This window comes from Vombatus ursinus, unplaced genomic scaffold (genome assembly GCF_900497805.2).
Source record: "Vombatus ursinus unplaced genomic scaffold, bare-nosed wombat genome assembly UNPS02004596.1, whole genome shotgun sequence".
In the NCBI taxonomy this organism is placed as follows: domain Eukaryota; kingdom Metazoa; phylum Chordata; class Mammalia; order Diprotodontia; family Vombatidae; genus Vombatus; species Vombatus ursinus.
In genome coordinates this window covers 140,656-155,129 of record NW_020944374.1, presented here as the reverse complement: position 1 = coordinate 155,129, position 14,474 = coordinate 140,656, and the positions used below count along the sequence as shown (strand labels likewise).

Sequence of the window (14,474 nt, the reverse complement as noted above, 5' to 3'; positions counted from 1 at the left end):
ATTTCATCCATTCACATTTAAATTTTTCATGATTAATCTTGTGTTTTTCTCCCATTCATTTTTTGTATTGAGTTTTATATGCTTCTTCTATTAAGTCTTAACTTTGTGCTTGCAAATAGTTTTGTATATAAAGCTCTGATGCTGGTCTAGCCTATAGGCTCTGTTCTGATTGCCTGCTCTGATTTGTCTCTATCCATCTGTCTTATCTCATTTTTGTTCATTTTCTTTCCCTATCCATAAAGAAAACAGTTCAGTCTTTCCTGTTCTTTTCCCCTCTTCCTCTATAGTTCTGTGATTTTCTTTCACTATTCTCCTTTCCAAGAGTTTTCCTTTGCCTTTCCCCTTCATCATTTATGATTTTCCTGTCCATTTTGAATTTTGAATTCTAAGTTGGCACCAAATAGGTATAATTTTGTTTTCCCTTGGTGTATCTCTAGGTTTTTATTTCTTTCCTTTGTCTTATTGCTAGCACTCACATTTCTAGAACTATGTCAAAGAAGAGTGGGAAACTGGGAGTAGGGGGCAGGGAGGGATCCCATCCTTCATTAATTTCCATGTGCATTAGGAATACTTCTAATGTTTTACCATTTGAAATAATGCTACCTTTCCTTTATATGTGTATGTATATACACATAATCTTTTCAGATTCAAAAAAATGGCCCTTTTCTTCCTAATTTTTGCAGGATTTTCAGCACAAATGAGCTTTGTAGTTTTTCAAAGGCTTTTTCTGTGTCTTCTCAAATAAACGTGTGATTTAGCACTAGTATTTTTATTTTTTATATTATAATTATGTTAAATGTTTTTTCTAATGTGTATTCATCCTTGTATCCCTTGTATGAAGCCAATTGGATCACAGTGATTAATTTTTTTATACAATGCTGTAACTTTTCACTGTGATATTATTCAAATTTTATATCAACATTCTTTAGTAATATACCCTGTTGTTATTCTTTACTTTATTCTTCCCTAGGTGTTTTTTCCAGGACTCTTATTAAGAAATTTTGCAAACTTTCCTTTTTCATCTTTTTGGAATATTGTTCATAATATTACTTATTATTTAAATGTTTGATGGTATTTACTCATAAATCCATCTAAACCAGAATTTTTTTCATAGTTCCATTAAAGCTCTTTCAGTTTCATTTTCTTATATTAGATGGTCTAAGATCTTATTTTCATGTGCCATTAATGCTACTATTTTATATATTTTGTAGCTAAGCCTCCATTTCTTTTGAATTCTCATTTGTGCTAGCATGTAATTGTATTTGCTGGGTTATAATAATGCTCTCTATTTCTCTGTTGTGATTTTGTCTTGTTCATATTTCATTTTGGCCATTTCATTTCTCTCCTTCCCAATATACTTGCGTTTTCTGCCATTTGCTTTTCTCATTTTTCCTCTTTCCCTATTAAGTCAGTACTTTATACCTACAAATAGTTTTGTTAATAATGCCCTAATACTATTCAACCCCACAGGTTGGCTCCTGATCCATTTGCCCTATCTCAAGTTCTTTGAATTTGCATTATCTTTCTATCTCCCGTTTGTGTCCATTTTCTTTCTAGTCCAGTAAAGTGAGTAGATATAAATCTTCCTTCTCTCTTTTCCATCAACTTAACATTTTTTAATCATTTTCTTTCACTCTTCTCCAAAAAAAAGTTCCTTGACTTTGTCCTTATCATTATTTCCCTTTACTTTTGGTCTATTTTGAGTTTGAATTCTAAGTAAATGGTGATTTTGTCAACACAAAGGTATAATGTCTCTTCCCTACCCATGCTTGTGCCTTTAATTTATTTATTTTGGATTAGCACTAACATTTCTAGAACCATTATGTGGACAAAATGATGAATTGCTTAGAATTCAATATTCAATCTTGACTGGAAGGAAAGATATATGATGAGGACGAAACAAAGGCATATTTTTGGAGGGGATCAAAAGGAAATGACAACAATAATTAAAGGTTGGCATGGATTAGGTGTACAGAACAGGAAAGATTCTAAAGTTACATTACCGGGCCGAGAAAGAGAGGAGACAAAATTGGGGGAGAGATTGATCGACAAATCAGTGATCATTTTAACTAGGGCAAACAAATCAGAGAACATGAACAGGGGAAAACCTATTGAGTAGAAGAGCATTTAAGCAGTGATGGCAAACTCAAATGGAAATGTAATAATTTAGGACACTTTAATATTCAAGTCTTTCATTTCTTTATTTTGGCTTATTGCTTGCACTAGTATTTTTAGAACCATTATGTCAAATAACAGTAGCTAGAGGGAGCATCCTTATTTTATTCTTGTGTTTATTAGGAATCCTCCTAGTTTTTTACCATTGGAAATAATGCTACCTTGTATTTTAAGATATGTGTGTATGTGTATATATATATATATATATATATATATGTATATATATATGTATATTCTTCATCAGATTAAAAATTGACCCTTTCTTTCCTGTGCTTTGTAGGGTTTTAAGCACAAATGATTTTTGTACTTTGTCAAAGTCTTTATTATGTCTCTTGTCATAGAATCCTCTGAATTAAGGGTGATGTTTTTGTTTTCTAATATAATTATGTTAAATGTTTTTCCTAATAATAATCTTGTATCCTTCTATAAATCCATCTTGGTCATATTGAATAATTTATTTGATATATTTCTGTAGTCTTTTGGACTCCATAAGTTAAAGAGTCTATACTTTTATTACTTTGCTTTTTAGCATTCTCCAGTTTTTTTTTAATTGCAACTCATTATGTAAGAGGATTTCAGTAGGATTTTCTTCCTCAACTTTTTAGAATTATTTTAATAAAAATTGTTAATTGATCTTTAAAAGTGTGATAGTATTTCACCCATAAATCCATCTGGATCAAGAGTTTCTTTTTTTTTTCTTTTTCAGTTCCTTAAAAAGTAGTTTATTTTCTAACACTAGATTGCTTAAGGTCTTGATTTCATGTTTTATTAATTTTGCTATTATCTATTTTGTAGATAGCCCTCCAGTTCTCTTAAATTCTGTCTTGATGGCATGTAATTGTGTTTACACTAGAGTATGAAAATACTTTCTGTTTCTTTGCTTTGTTCATTTTTTATTTTGGTAAGCTGATATCTCCTCATTAAACCCCCTCAAATCCTTGCATTTTGAACAGACTAGTTAAATGTTTTCCAATTACGTCCATGTCTTCAAATGGCTTTTAGTGTTGTCTGTCAATTCCACATTCTTTTTTATTTATATTTTATCCACCTCCCCCCATTTTCCAGATTTACTTTCATGCTTATTTTGTGTTTTTTTTTTCTTTACTGACTTTTGTGTTTATTTCTCATTTAATATATTATATCTCCCCTTTTCTATTTTGTCAAAGTATGGTTTCAGAGATGTGATTTTTCTTCTCAAAATGGATGTAGCTTTACCCACATCCCAGAAAGTTTCATTTGTTTGCCCATCATTATTGTGCTCTATCACATAATTATTGGTTCAATCATTTGTTCTTTCAACCAACTCATTATTCAGGATGCCATTATTAATTTTTAATTTGGACCTGTATCTTTTGTTGCTTTCCTATATTAGTGACAATCTTTGTTGTGTTATCAACTGTATGGGATGTGTTTACTTTTCTACTTTGTAACATTTCTTAATAATTTCTCTGTGCCCTAGCTCATATTTTCTTTTCATGAACATATTATCTGGCACTGAAAAAGTTATGTAATCTTTAATGTTCCCATTCAAAAAATGTCAGGAGTTTTTCAGCTCTAGCATCAATGTTTTTTTTCAGTTCTATATTTTCTTTCCTGTTTTATCTTTCTTTTAGCTTCGTTCATCTTTGAAAGATGATTATTAAAATGTCCTGCAATTATTGTGCTGTGTTGCTGTCTCTGTCATTTTATAATTCAGTGTTCCCTTTTGAATTTTCATGCTATGCTGTTTTGTGCTTCTGTTTAGTACTGATATTTGTTCACTGACTTTGTTTCCATTAAATGGAAAGTAGTTCCTCTCTTTCTCTTTTTTTGATATTATGAATTTTTATTGTTGTTTGTTGGATACCATGGTAACAACTGTACTTTGGTTCCTTTAAGTGAATAGTAATTTCTCTGTTTCCCTCTCTTAATATTATGAATCTATTTTTGTTTGTTTAATACTGTGGTTTCAACTCCTACTTTTTTATATCACCTGTTATATAGTCAATTTTGATCCAGCCTCCCATTTCCATTCTGTATGAATATTTTGGTATACAGCAGATTGTTCAATTTGGGTTTGTATCCATTCATTCTCTCTCTCATTTTGCTCTATTATTTCATCCATTCATGTTCAAATTTTTGATCATGAGTCTTGTGCTTTCCTTCATTTTTATATGAATTTTTTCTGCTTCCTCTATTAAGTTGGTACTTTGTACCAGCATGTAATTTTGCTCCTAATACTGTGATGCCAGTCTACCCCACTGGCGCTCTCTTGATCATCTATTCTGATTTGTTGGCCCTACTCCAATTTCTCTGAATTTATTTATATTTTTATTCTATCTATTTGGTGTCTTTCAATTTTTCATTCATTTTCCTCTGTTCACTTTCCTTGGAAAGTGAGTAATTGAGAATCTTTGCTGTCCTCTTCCCCTCATCCCTGCCACCTTATCCTTTTTGTCATTTTTCTTTCACCGCTGTCTGTTCAAAGAAATTTTCCTTTGCTTTGTCTTCCTCTTTATTTAGCTTTCCTTCGATTTGTTTTTTTAATCTTGAATTCTAAGTAAACCTGCATATTATCACTAAATATGTATACTTTTGTCTCCTCTTTGCCTGTGTTTGTAGCTTTAATTTCTTTTATTTACTTATTTCTAGCACTAACATTTTTAGAACTATTGTATCAAATAATAATGGGAAATGGAGGAGGGGGAGCAGTTTCCATGCTTGATTCCTGCATTTATTTAGAATCCTTTTAATGTTTTGCAATTGGAAATAATGCTACCCTTCAGTTGGAAATAAATACTCTTTATCATATTAAAAAATAGCTGTTCTCCTATTCTTTGTAGTGTTTTCAACACAAATTAATGTCATACTCTTTTGTAATTATGACATTTACTCAGTAGGAGTCAAAATCAAAACATAAGCTCACCCCAAAACCTGAGTCACACTCTTCTACCAACATGAATAAGGAAACCCATGTGCCTGGTACAACTCACAACTTTGGGCTGCATATCATACTTTTTCAAGGAATTTTTCTGTATTTTTTGTCATAGAATCAAAATGCTTGATAAATTTTTTTAATATGGTGAATAATGCCGATTTGTTTCCTAAGGTTAAATCATTTTTGTAACTCTCATAAAATATGACTTGGCCATAGTGTATAATTTATCAGATACATTGCTATAGTCATTTTGCTAGGATCTTAATTATTTGAATTAATATTCAACAGTAATAAAGTTCATATTTCTCCTTCTTTACTTTATTCTTTCCTGGTTGCTTATCAGGATTCTGATAAAAGGATTTTGGTAGACTCTTTTCCTTCTAACGTTTTTAGAATAATTTCTGTAGTATGATTAATTGTTCTTTAAAAGTGTGATAGTACTCATAAATCCATCTGGACAAGAGGCTTCTTTCCTTCCTGATTCCTTTAAAGCTCATTCAATTTCATTTTCTGACATTAGATTGTATAAGATCTTGATTTCATGTCATTTTGCTATTTCATATTTTATTAGATAAGCTTCTATTTCCTTGAAATTCCCAGCTGTGCTAGCTGAACTTATGTGTGCACTAAGTTATGAAAATTCTTTATTTCTCCTCTGTTGCAATTTTGCCTTGATCATTTTTTATTCTGGCAATTTTACTTCCTTCTCTCCTCTTTCTGATCAGGTTAGCTAAATGTTTTTAAATTTTGACCCTTCTAAAGAACTTCTGATTATGCATGTCAATTCTATAGTTTTTGTTACTTGTTAGCTATTTCACTTCTGATTTTCAAATTTTCCTGTTGTGTTTATTTTGAGTTTGTTTCTTTGTAGATTTTCTTATTTAATTTGTTCAGTTCATTGTTCCCAACTTTATTAATAAAGTTTTCAGAGACATCATTTTTTTGGTCTGAGGACTTCCTTAGCTGCATTGTTTTTTTCATATTATACTTTTGCACGTAATTTCAATTTGTTTCTAAGAATTGTTCTTTGACAAACTCATTTTTCAGGATGTCACAATTAATCCTTCTTTTGGACCTCTAGCTTTTCCTTACAACTCCTATATTACCGATGATTATTTTTAATATGATCAAGTGCAATATATGTATTTACTTTTTCTACTTTGTAACATTCCTTTTAATTTCTCTGTGCCTTGGCATATCTTCTATTTTTGTAAACATATCATCTGGTACTTTAATCTTCACATTCTTAAGATGTGACAAACCTTTCAGCTCTAACATCAAAGGTTTTTTTCCATTCTATATTTTCTTTCCTATTTATCTTTCTTTTAGATTTGCTCATCTTTGAGAGATGAACATTAAAGTGTCCTGCAATTATTGTGTTGATATCTGTCTTCTTGTAATTCAGCAAAATTTTCCTTTTTTAATGTAGACATAGATTTCACATGTATGATTAATATATTTCTTACCTTCACAATAAGAGAGGGAGGGTTGGGAGAGAGAGAATTTAGAACTCAATTTTTAAAAAGGGAATGACAAAAATAAATAAATAATGATTTGGGGGGAACAAAAGAATTTAACCATGTGATGTGTGTATGTATATATATGGATAGGCATTTGTTCATTGATTTGAGTTCCTTTAAGAAGAAAGTCATTTCTGACAATTCTACCTAAGCTAATTTACTTATTCAGTGCCGTACCAATCAAACTACCAAAAAATTATTTTATAGAGTTAGAAAAAATAATAACAACATTCATTTGGAAGAACAAAAGGTCCAGAATACCAAGGGAACTAATAAAAAGAAATGCAGGGGAAGATGGCCTAGCCATTCCAGATCTTAAATTGTATTATAAAGCAGCAATCATCAAAACTGCTTGGTACTGGCCAAGAAATAGAGTGGTGGATCAGTGGAATAGGTTAAGTATGCAAGACACAGTACTCAATGACTATAGAAATCTATCATTTGATAAACCCAAAGACCCCAGCTTCTGGGATAAGAACCCACTCTTCCACAAAAACTGCTGGGAAAACTGGAAAAGAGTATGGCAGAAACTAGGCACAGACCAAAATCTCACACCATATACCAAAATTAAGTCAAAATGGGTTCATGATTTAGATATAAAGGCTGATACTATAAGCAAACTGAGAGACCAAGGAATAGTTTACCTATTAGATTTATGGAGAACAGAAAAATTCATGACCAAACAAGAGATAGAGAACATTACAAAATGCAAAATGGATAACTTTGATTACATTAAATTGAAAAGTTTTTGCACAAACAAAACCAATGCACAAAAAAGATTAGAAGGAAAGTAGAAAATTGGGAAAAATTTTTTACAACCAGTGTCTCTGATAAGGGCCTCATTTCTAAAATATATAGAGAATTAAGTCAAATTTATAAGAATACAAGTCATTCCCCAATTGATAAATGGTCAAAGGATATGAACAGACAGTTCTCAGATGAAGAAATTAAAGTCATCTATAGTCATATGAAAAAATGCTCTAAATCACTATTGATTAGAGAAATGCGAATCAAAACAACTCTGAGGTACCATATCACACCTATCAGATTGGCCAACATGACAAAACAGGAAAATGATAAATGTTAGGAAAGATGTGGGAAAACTGGAACACATTGTTGATGGAGTTGTGAAATGATCCAACCATTTTGGAGAGCAATTTGGAGCTATTCCCAAAGGGCTATAAAAATGTGCATACCTTTGACCCAGCAATAGCACTTCTAGGGCTGTATTCCAAAGAGATCATACAAATGGGAAAAGGACCCACATGTACAAAAATATTTATAGCAGCTCTTTCTGTGGTGGCAAAGAATTGGAAATTGAGAGGATGCCCATCCATTGGGGAATGGCTAAATAAATGGTGGTATATGAATGTGATGGAATACTATTGTGCTATAAGAAATGATGAGCAGGCAGATTTCAGAAAAACCTGGAAAGACTTTTATGGTCTGATGCTGAGTGAAGTGAGCAGAACCAGGAGAACGTTGTACACAGTAACGACCACATTGTGCAATGACTAACGTTGATAGACTTAACCCTTTTCAGCAATACAAGGATCTAAGACATCTCCAAAGGTCTCATGATGGAAAATGCTATTCACATCCAAAGAAAGAATTAAGGAGTTTGAATGCAGAATGATGCATACTATTTGCTATTTTTTTTCTTCTATTGTGTTTTGTTTCCTCTTTCTGGGGGTTCCTCCTATTGCTTCTGATTCTTCCTTACAACATCACTAATGTGAAAATATGTTTAATAGGAATGTATATGTATAGCCTATATCAAATTGCATGCCATCTTGGGGAGGGAAGGGGGGAGGGAGGGGGAGAAAAATTTAAAACTCAAAAGCTTATGGAAGTGATTGTTGATAATCAAAATAAATTTAAAAAAAGAAGAAAGTCATTTCTGTATTTCTCTCTTTTGATATGAATCTTTAGTTTGTTTGTCTGATACCATGGTTACAGCTTTTTATTTTATATTACTTTTTTTTAAACAAAGTTTGATCCAGTCTCTCATTTTCATTCTGTACGAGTATTTTAGATGTTTGGTTTTCTGTTTTGTTTTGTTTTTATGATTTTTAGGGTTTGGTTCATGTCCATTTATTCTTTCTTTCCTTTTGCTGCATTATGTCATCCATTCACATTTAAATTTTAATAATTAGATTTGCATTTTCCACCATTTCTTTTTTGTATTGAATTATATCTGCTTTCTCTATTAACTCAGTACTTTGTATTTGTAATAGTTTTGCTCCTAATGGCCTGATGCTAGTCTCCCCCATAGGCTCTATCCTGATTACTTGTGCTGATTTTTCTTCCCTATCCCAAGTTCTCTGATTTTATTTTTATTCTATACATTTCTATATCCATCTCTCTCCCATTTTTGTCCATTTTCTTTCCCTGTCTATAAAGTAAATAGTTCAGAATGTCCTTTGCCCTTCATCCTCACTTTTTTGTCATTTTCTTTTACTGTCTCCTTTCCAAGAAGTTTTCCTTTACTTTTCCCATTCATTAATTTTTTCCAGTCCATTTTGAATTCTGAATTCTGAATTCTTAGTTAATAACCATGTTGTCACTAAATAGGTAGGATTTTGTCTCCTCGTGTATGTTTAGGTCTTTAATATCTGTTTCCAGAACTATGTCAAAAAACTGAGAAATTGACAGGGATATGGGCAGATGGAGAGGAGAAAAGGGAGAATCCATCCTTGCTTTATTCCTATATACAGTAGGAATGCTTCTACTTTACCATTTGAAATTATGCTACCTTTTGTTCTGTATACAGCATATACAACATATAAAGAGTATATATTAATATAATCTTTATCACATTCAAAAAATGACCCTTCTCTTGCTATGTTTTGTAGGGTGTTCAGTACAAATGAACTTGGTATTTGTTTCAAAGGCTTTTCTTGCATCTCATCAAATAATCAGGTGATTTGGAGCTGGTGTTTTTGTTTATTATTATAATTATGTTACATGTTTTTTTTTCCTAATGTTCAATCATCCTTTTATCCCTTGTATAACTCCAAATCAGTCAGTGAATAATGTATTGGTTATACTGCTGCAGCCTTTTTGCTATTTTATCTAAATTTTTTTGTATCAACATTCTTTAGTAATATAGTCTGTCATCATTCTTGTTTGCTTTTTTGCCTGGTTTACTTTTCAAGATTCTAGCATATAAAAAAAATTTTTAGACTGTTTCCTTACTTATTTTTATAGAATAATTCTTTATAATATAATTATTTGTTCTTTAAAACTTTGATGGTGTTTACCCCAAAATCCATCTGTACCAGGATTTTTTTGTAGTTCCTTTAAAGCTCATTCAATTTCATTTTCTGACATTAAATAGTCTAAGATATTGTTTTCATGTTCTATTAATGCTGCTGTTTTATATTTGTGTAGCTGAGCCTTTATTTCTTTTGAATTCTAAGTTGTGCTACTATGTAATTGTGTATACTCATTTATAACAAATGCTCTCTGTGGCTCTGTTGCGATTTTACCTTGTTTATGTTTCATTTTAACCATTTCATTTCCCTCCTTTGTCTTAAGAATTGAAGATGTTTCAATTGTGCACATCTTTTCAAAGAACCCTTAGTTTTGTGTATTTTATCATTTTTTAAAATTTTTTCCTATTTCTCTGCTGATATTCAAGATTCCCTCTTTTGTTTCTTATTTTGCTTTGTAAATTGTCTTGTTATTGAATGACCAGTTTGGTTCATTATTCCTTTATTTTTTATTTTGTTAATACATATTTTTGGAGATATGATTTTTTTCTCACTGAGGGTTAAATTAGCTATAACCATTCTTTCTCTTTCATATTATTGCGTAATTTAATCCACTCATACTTGAATTTTTGTTCATTTTACTTTTGCTTTCCTATATTTATTTATTTTATTTTTCTCTTCCTCTTTAAACATACAAGTAGTTTTGTTAATAATACACTAATATTAGTTATTCTCCCCAGGCTGGCTCCTGATGACCTGCTCTGATTTGTTTGCCTTATCCTAAATTCTCTGATTTTGCATCATTTTTCTATCTATTCAGCCCCCATTTATGCCCCTTATCTTTCATAATCCAGCAAAGTGAGTAGTTGGAAAAGTTCCCTACCCTCTTCCCCTGTAACCCTTCATTGCTTTTCATTTTTTTCACCTCTACTTTCCAAAAAATTTTCCTTGACTTTGTTCTCTTCATTATTTATCTCTACTTCCAATCTATTTTGAATTGTGAAATCTGAGGAAACACCTACTTTTTCAACACACAAGCGTAATTTTGTCTTCTCTTTGCCCATGTGTGTGCCTTTAATTCCTTTATTGTGGATTACTGCTGGCACAAGAATTCTAGCACTATTATGTGAAATAGCAGCAGGGAAAAGGTGCATGTTTGTTTTATTCCTGTGTTTATTAGGAATACTTTTAGTGTTTTACTATAGGAAATAATGCTGCCTTTTGGCTTAATATAAATATTCCTTATCAAATTAAAAACTTGCCTTTTCCTTTCTATGTTTTGTAGGGTTTTCAGTTCAAATGATTGTTGTACTTTGTCAAAGCCAACTCTGTCTGAATCACAAGTGGTGGGATTTTTTTTCTAATATAACTAATTACGTTAAATGTTTTACCTCATGTTGAATCATCCTTATATCCTTTGTATAAATCCCTCTTGGTCATGGTGAATAATTTATTGGATATATTACTGTAATCTTGTGCTAAGATCTTTTTAAATTATTTTGAATCTATATTCGTTTGCATGATAGTCTATAGTTCTCCTTCTTTGCTTTAGTCTTCCCCAGTTTTTTTTTAATCGAGTCATCATATAAAAAGATTTTGGTAGACTTTTTTAATTTTTAATTTTTTAATTTTTATTTTGGAGGCAAAGGGGAATATGATTTCTATCATACTAGCATATAAATTGAACATATTTGATGACAACCAGATGAGGTAGTTCGGGTATGGATTTCATGGATTGTAGTTTTTCTGAAGCAATTAAATGTTTATGAATAACAATTGTTTTAATATTTCATATAAATCTAAGGTAAAGACAAAAATGCCTAGTTTTAAGCAGAAATCTATAGGTTAGGTTAACAACAAAGAAATCTGATATTTTCCAGCACTTTCTGAGAAAACATTTCACAAATTAAACACAGGTTTTTATATTTTTATATTTATTCCAATATAAAATATATTCTTTACCTTTCCCAGCATTCTGCCAAGAAAGTAGTAATGTCTGGCAAAAGAATCTCCAACAAGCATCTGTGCGGCAGGGTTAGGATATAGAAGCCCTTCATTAGTGGTCTTAAAAAATCTTTGGTTGAGGTTAAACCTTGATTTTAGTAGTTCATTCAAGAACTCTCTAAATATGCCACCATCATCAATGCCAGGTTCAATCAGGCCGTGTGCATTAAGTAAGTGCACACGAATCCACTTTTTTCAAATCAGGCTCATTTTCTGGGAAAGTTTATTTTCATAAACATAATTTCTTCAGATTGTAACATTAATCCCATCCAGAAATGAACCATCTCCTTGTACTTCTTGTTTATCAGCATAGATTAATCTTTGAAAAATTTTTACTCTTTCTTCAAATGGAACTACAAAGGGCAATTCTGTGAGAATCACAAGCTGCCTTTCCTCGGATACTGAAAGTGGTGCTGGTTCCAGACCTATATCCAGGGTAGATTGTAAAGGACCTATTCTTCCCATTCTTTGGACTCTCCATACGTATCTAGCTGATGGCACATAGAGCTGTGTAACCTTATCTACCTTAATATTCTCTTGTTCTGACGGCCAGTGATTTGGTGGACAAAAATTTCGTATTTTTACTGAATTGGTGATAACCTTGAATAACTGAATCCACTGATTTTGTTCCATTTGTATACATTGCTGCATTTCAGTATTAGTTGTAACTCCCACACTTTTAAATGCTACAATATATTCTTCACAAACTTCTGGTTTTGTTTCTGGATAAGTCAATTTGATGATTCGTAAGCAGACATCTCAAAGGCATCATGATAATATAAGCTCTTGTAATGTAAAAGGCATCATTGAAGATTGTCTCTAACCTACAACTTCTATGGGATCACTGAAGAATTCATTATCATGTATGGAAATTAGAGAATGACTAAACAAGAAGCTAAAAAGGTAAAAAGAGTGGGATGATTCGACTGGAATCTAAGACATGGGAGAACCTCTTGATATGACCTGTAGTAATGGTACCATGGACCCTGTAATCATCCAGGTTGTCATTGAAGATATTAGATACCAAAGGTGTCTCAGAAACCTGGCATTAAAGGCTAAACTGTAGAGAAGCCTTGGCACCATCATTTGGTGTCACACCATTAGTGTGTAGCAGATAGATGCCATCACTGTGAATACATCTTCACTGGCTGACACCCTCTACACCATATTTAGTAGGGTGTTTGTTGTTAGGGGTTTTTTTATTTATTTATTTTTAGTTTTCATCATTCACATCCACAAGATTTTTGAGTTCCAATTTTTCTCCCCATCTCACCCCTACCCCTACCCCAAAACAGCATGCATTCTGAATACCCCTTCCCCTAATCTACCCCCTCCTTCTATTAAATGCCCCTTTTCTTATCCCCTTCCCTTTCTATTTTCCTGTAGGGCAGGATAGATTTCTATACCCCATTACCTGTATATCTTATTTCCAAGTTGTATGTAAAAACAATTTTTAATATTTGTTTTTAAAACTTTGGGTTCCATATTCTCTCCCTTCCTCCCTCCTCACCCACCCTTATTGAGAAGGCAAGCAACTTGACACAGGTTATACATGTGTTATCATGCAAAACACTTCCATAATAGTCATGTTGTGAAAAACTATATTTCCCTTCATGGTATCCCACCCCCCATTTATTCTATTCTCTCCTTTGACCCTGCCCCTCATCAAAAGTGTTTGCAATACTGACAGAGGTCTCTTGAGTTATAAATATTATCTTTCCATGCAGGAATGTAAACAGTTAATCTTTAACAAGTCCCTTATGATTTCCCTTTCCTGTTTACCTTTTTATGCTTCTCTTGAGTCTTGTATTTGAAAGTCAAATTTTCTATTCAGCTCTGGTCTTTTCATCAAGAATGCTTGAAAGCCCTCTATTTCACTGGGTATGCACCGTTTCATAGCCCTTTAGGCATAGTTCCTAATTATTCTCCAGAAGAGTCGGACTAGTTCACAGCTCTCTCAACAGTATATTAGTGTACTATTTTCCTACATCGCCTCCAACATTTGTTATTTTCCTTTTATGTCATCTTAGCCAATCTGATGGGTTTTAGAAGGTACTTCAGAGTTGTTTTAATTATTTTGTTATTTAGTTGCATTATTAATTTATTATATAAATTATTTTAATAAATATTATTAACATTGATGTTTGTAGTATGTAAAATATAACACTATTATTTAAAATAATTGATAAATATAATTATATTAATAAATATTTATGTTAATTTGTGTATTAATTCTAATAATTAATCTTTTATTTAAATTTGTTATTTAGAGCATTTTTCATATGACTGTTGATAGCTTTGATTTCGTCATCCAAAGGGCATCCTTACATGCCCTTTGGCCATTTATCAATTGGGGAATAGATCTTATTTTTATAAATTTGGCTCAGTGTTATATATAGTGGAGAAACAAGACCTTTATCAGAGAAACTTGCTATAACATTTTCGCCAGTTTCCTGCTTTTCTTCTAATTTTAGTTGCATTGGTTTTGTTTGTGCAAAAATGTTTTAATATTATGTAATCAAAATTATCCATTGTACCTCCCATAAACCTCTCTCTCTATTGTTTAATCATGAAATGTTCCTCTATCCATAGTTCTATCTGATAGGCAATTCCTTCTATGCTCAACTATCTGATATCACCTTT

The 14,474-nt window shown here is 31.8% G+C and overlaps 1 pseudogene; it reads right to left on the bottom strand.

Moving 5' to 3' along the window:
- LOC114025288 overlaps window positions 1-13,646 on the bottom strand; it is a 74,666-nt pseudogene extending 61,020 nt beyond the window's left edge.
- Window positions 13,647-14,474: the final 828 nt, after the last annotated feature.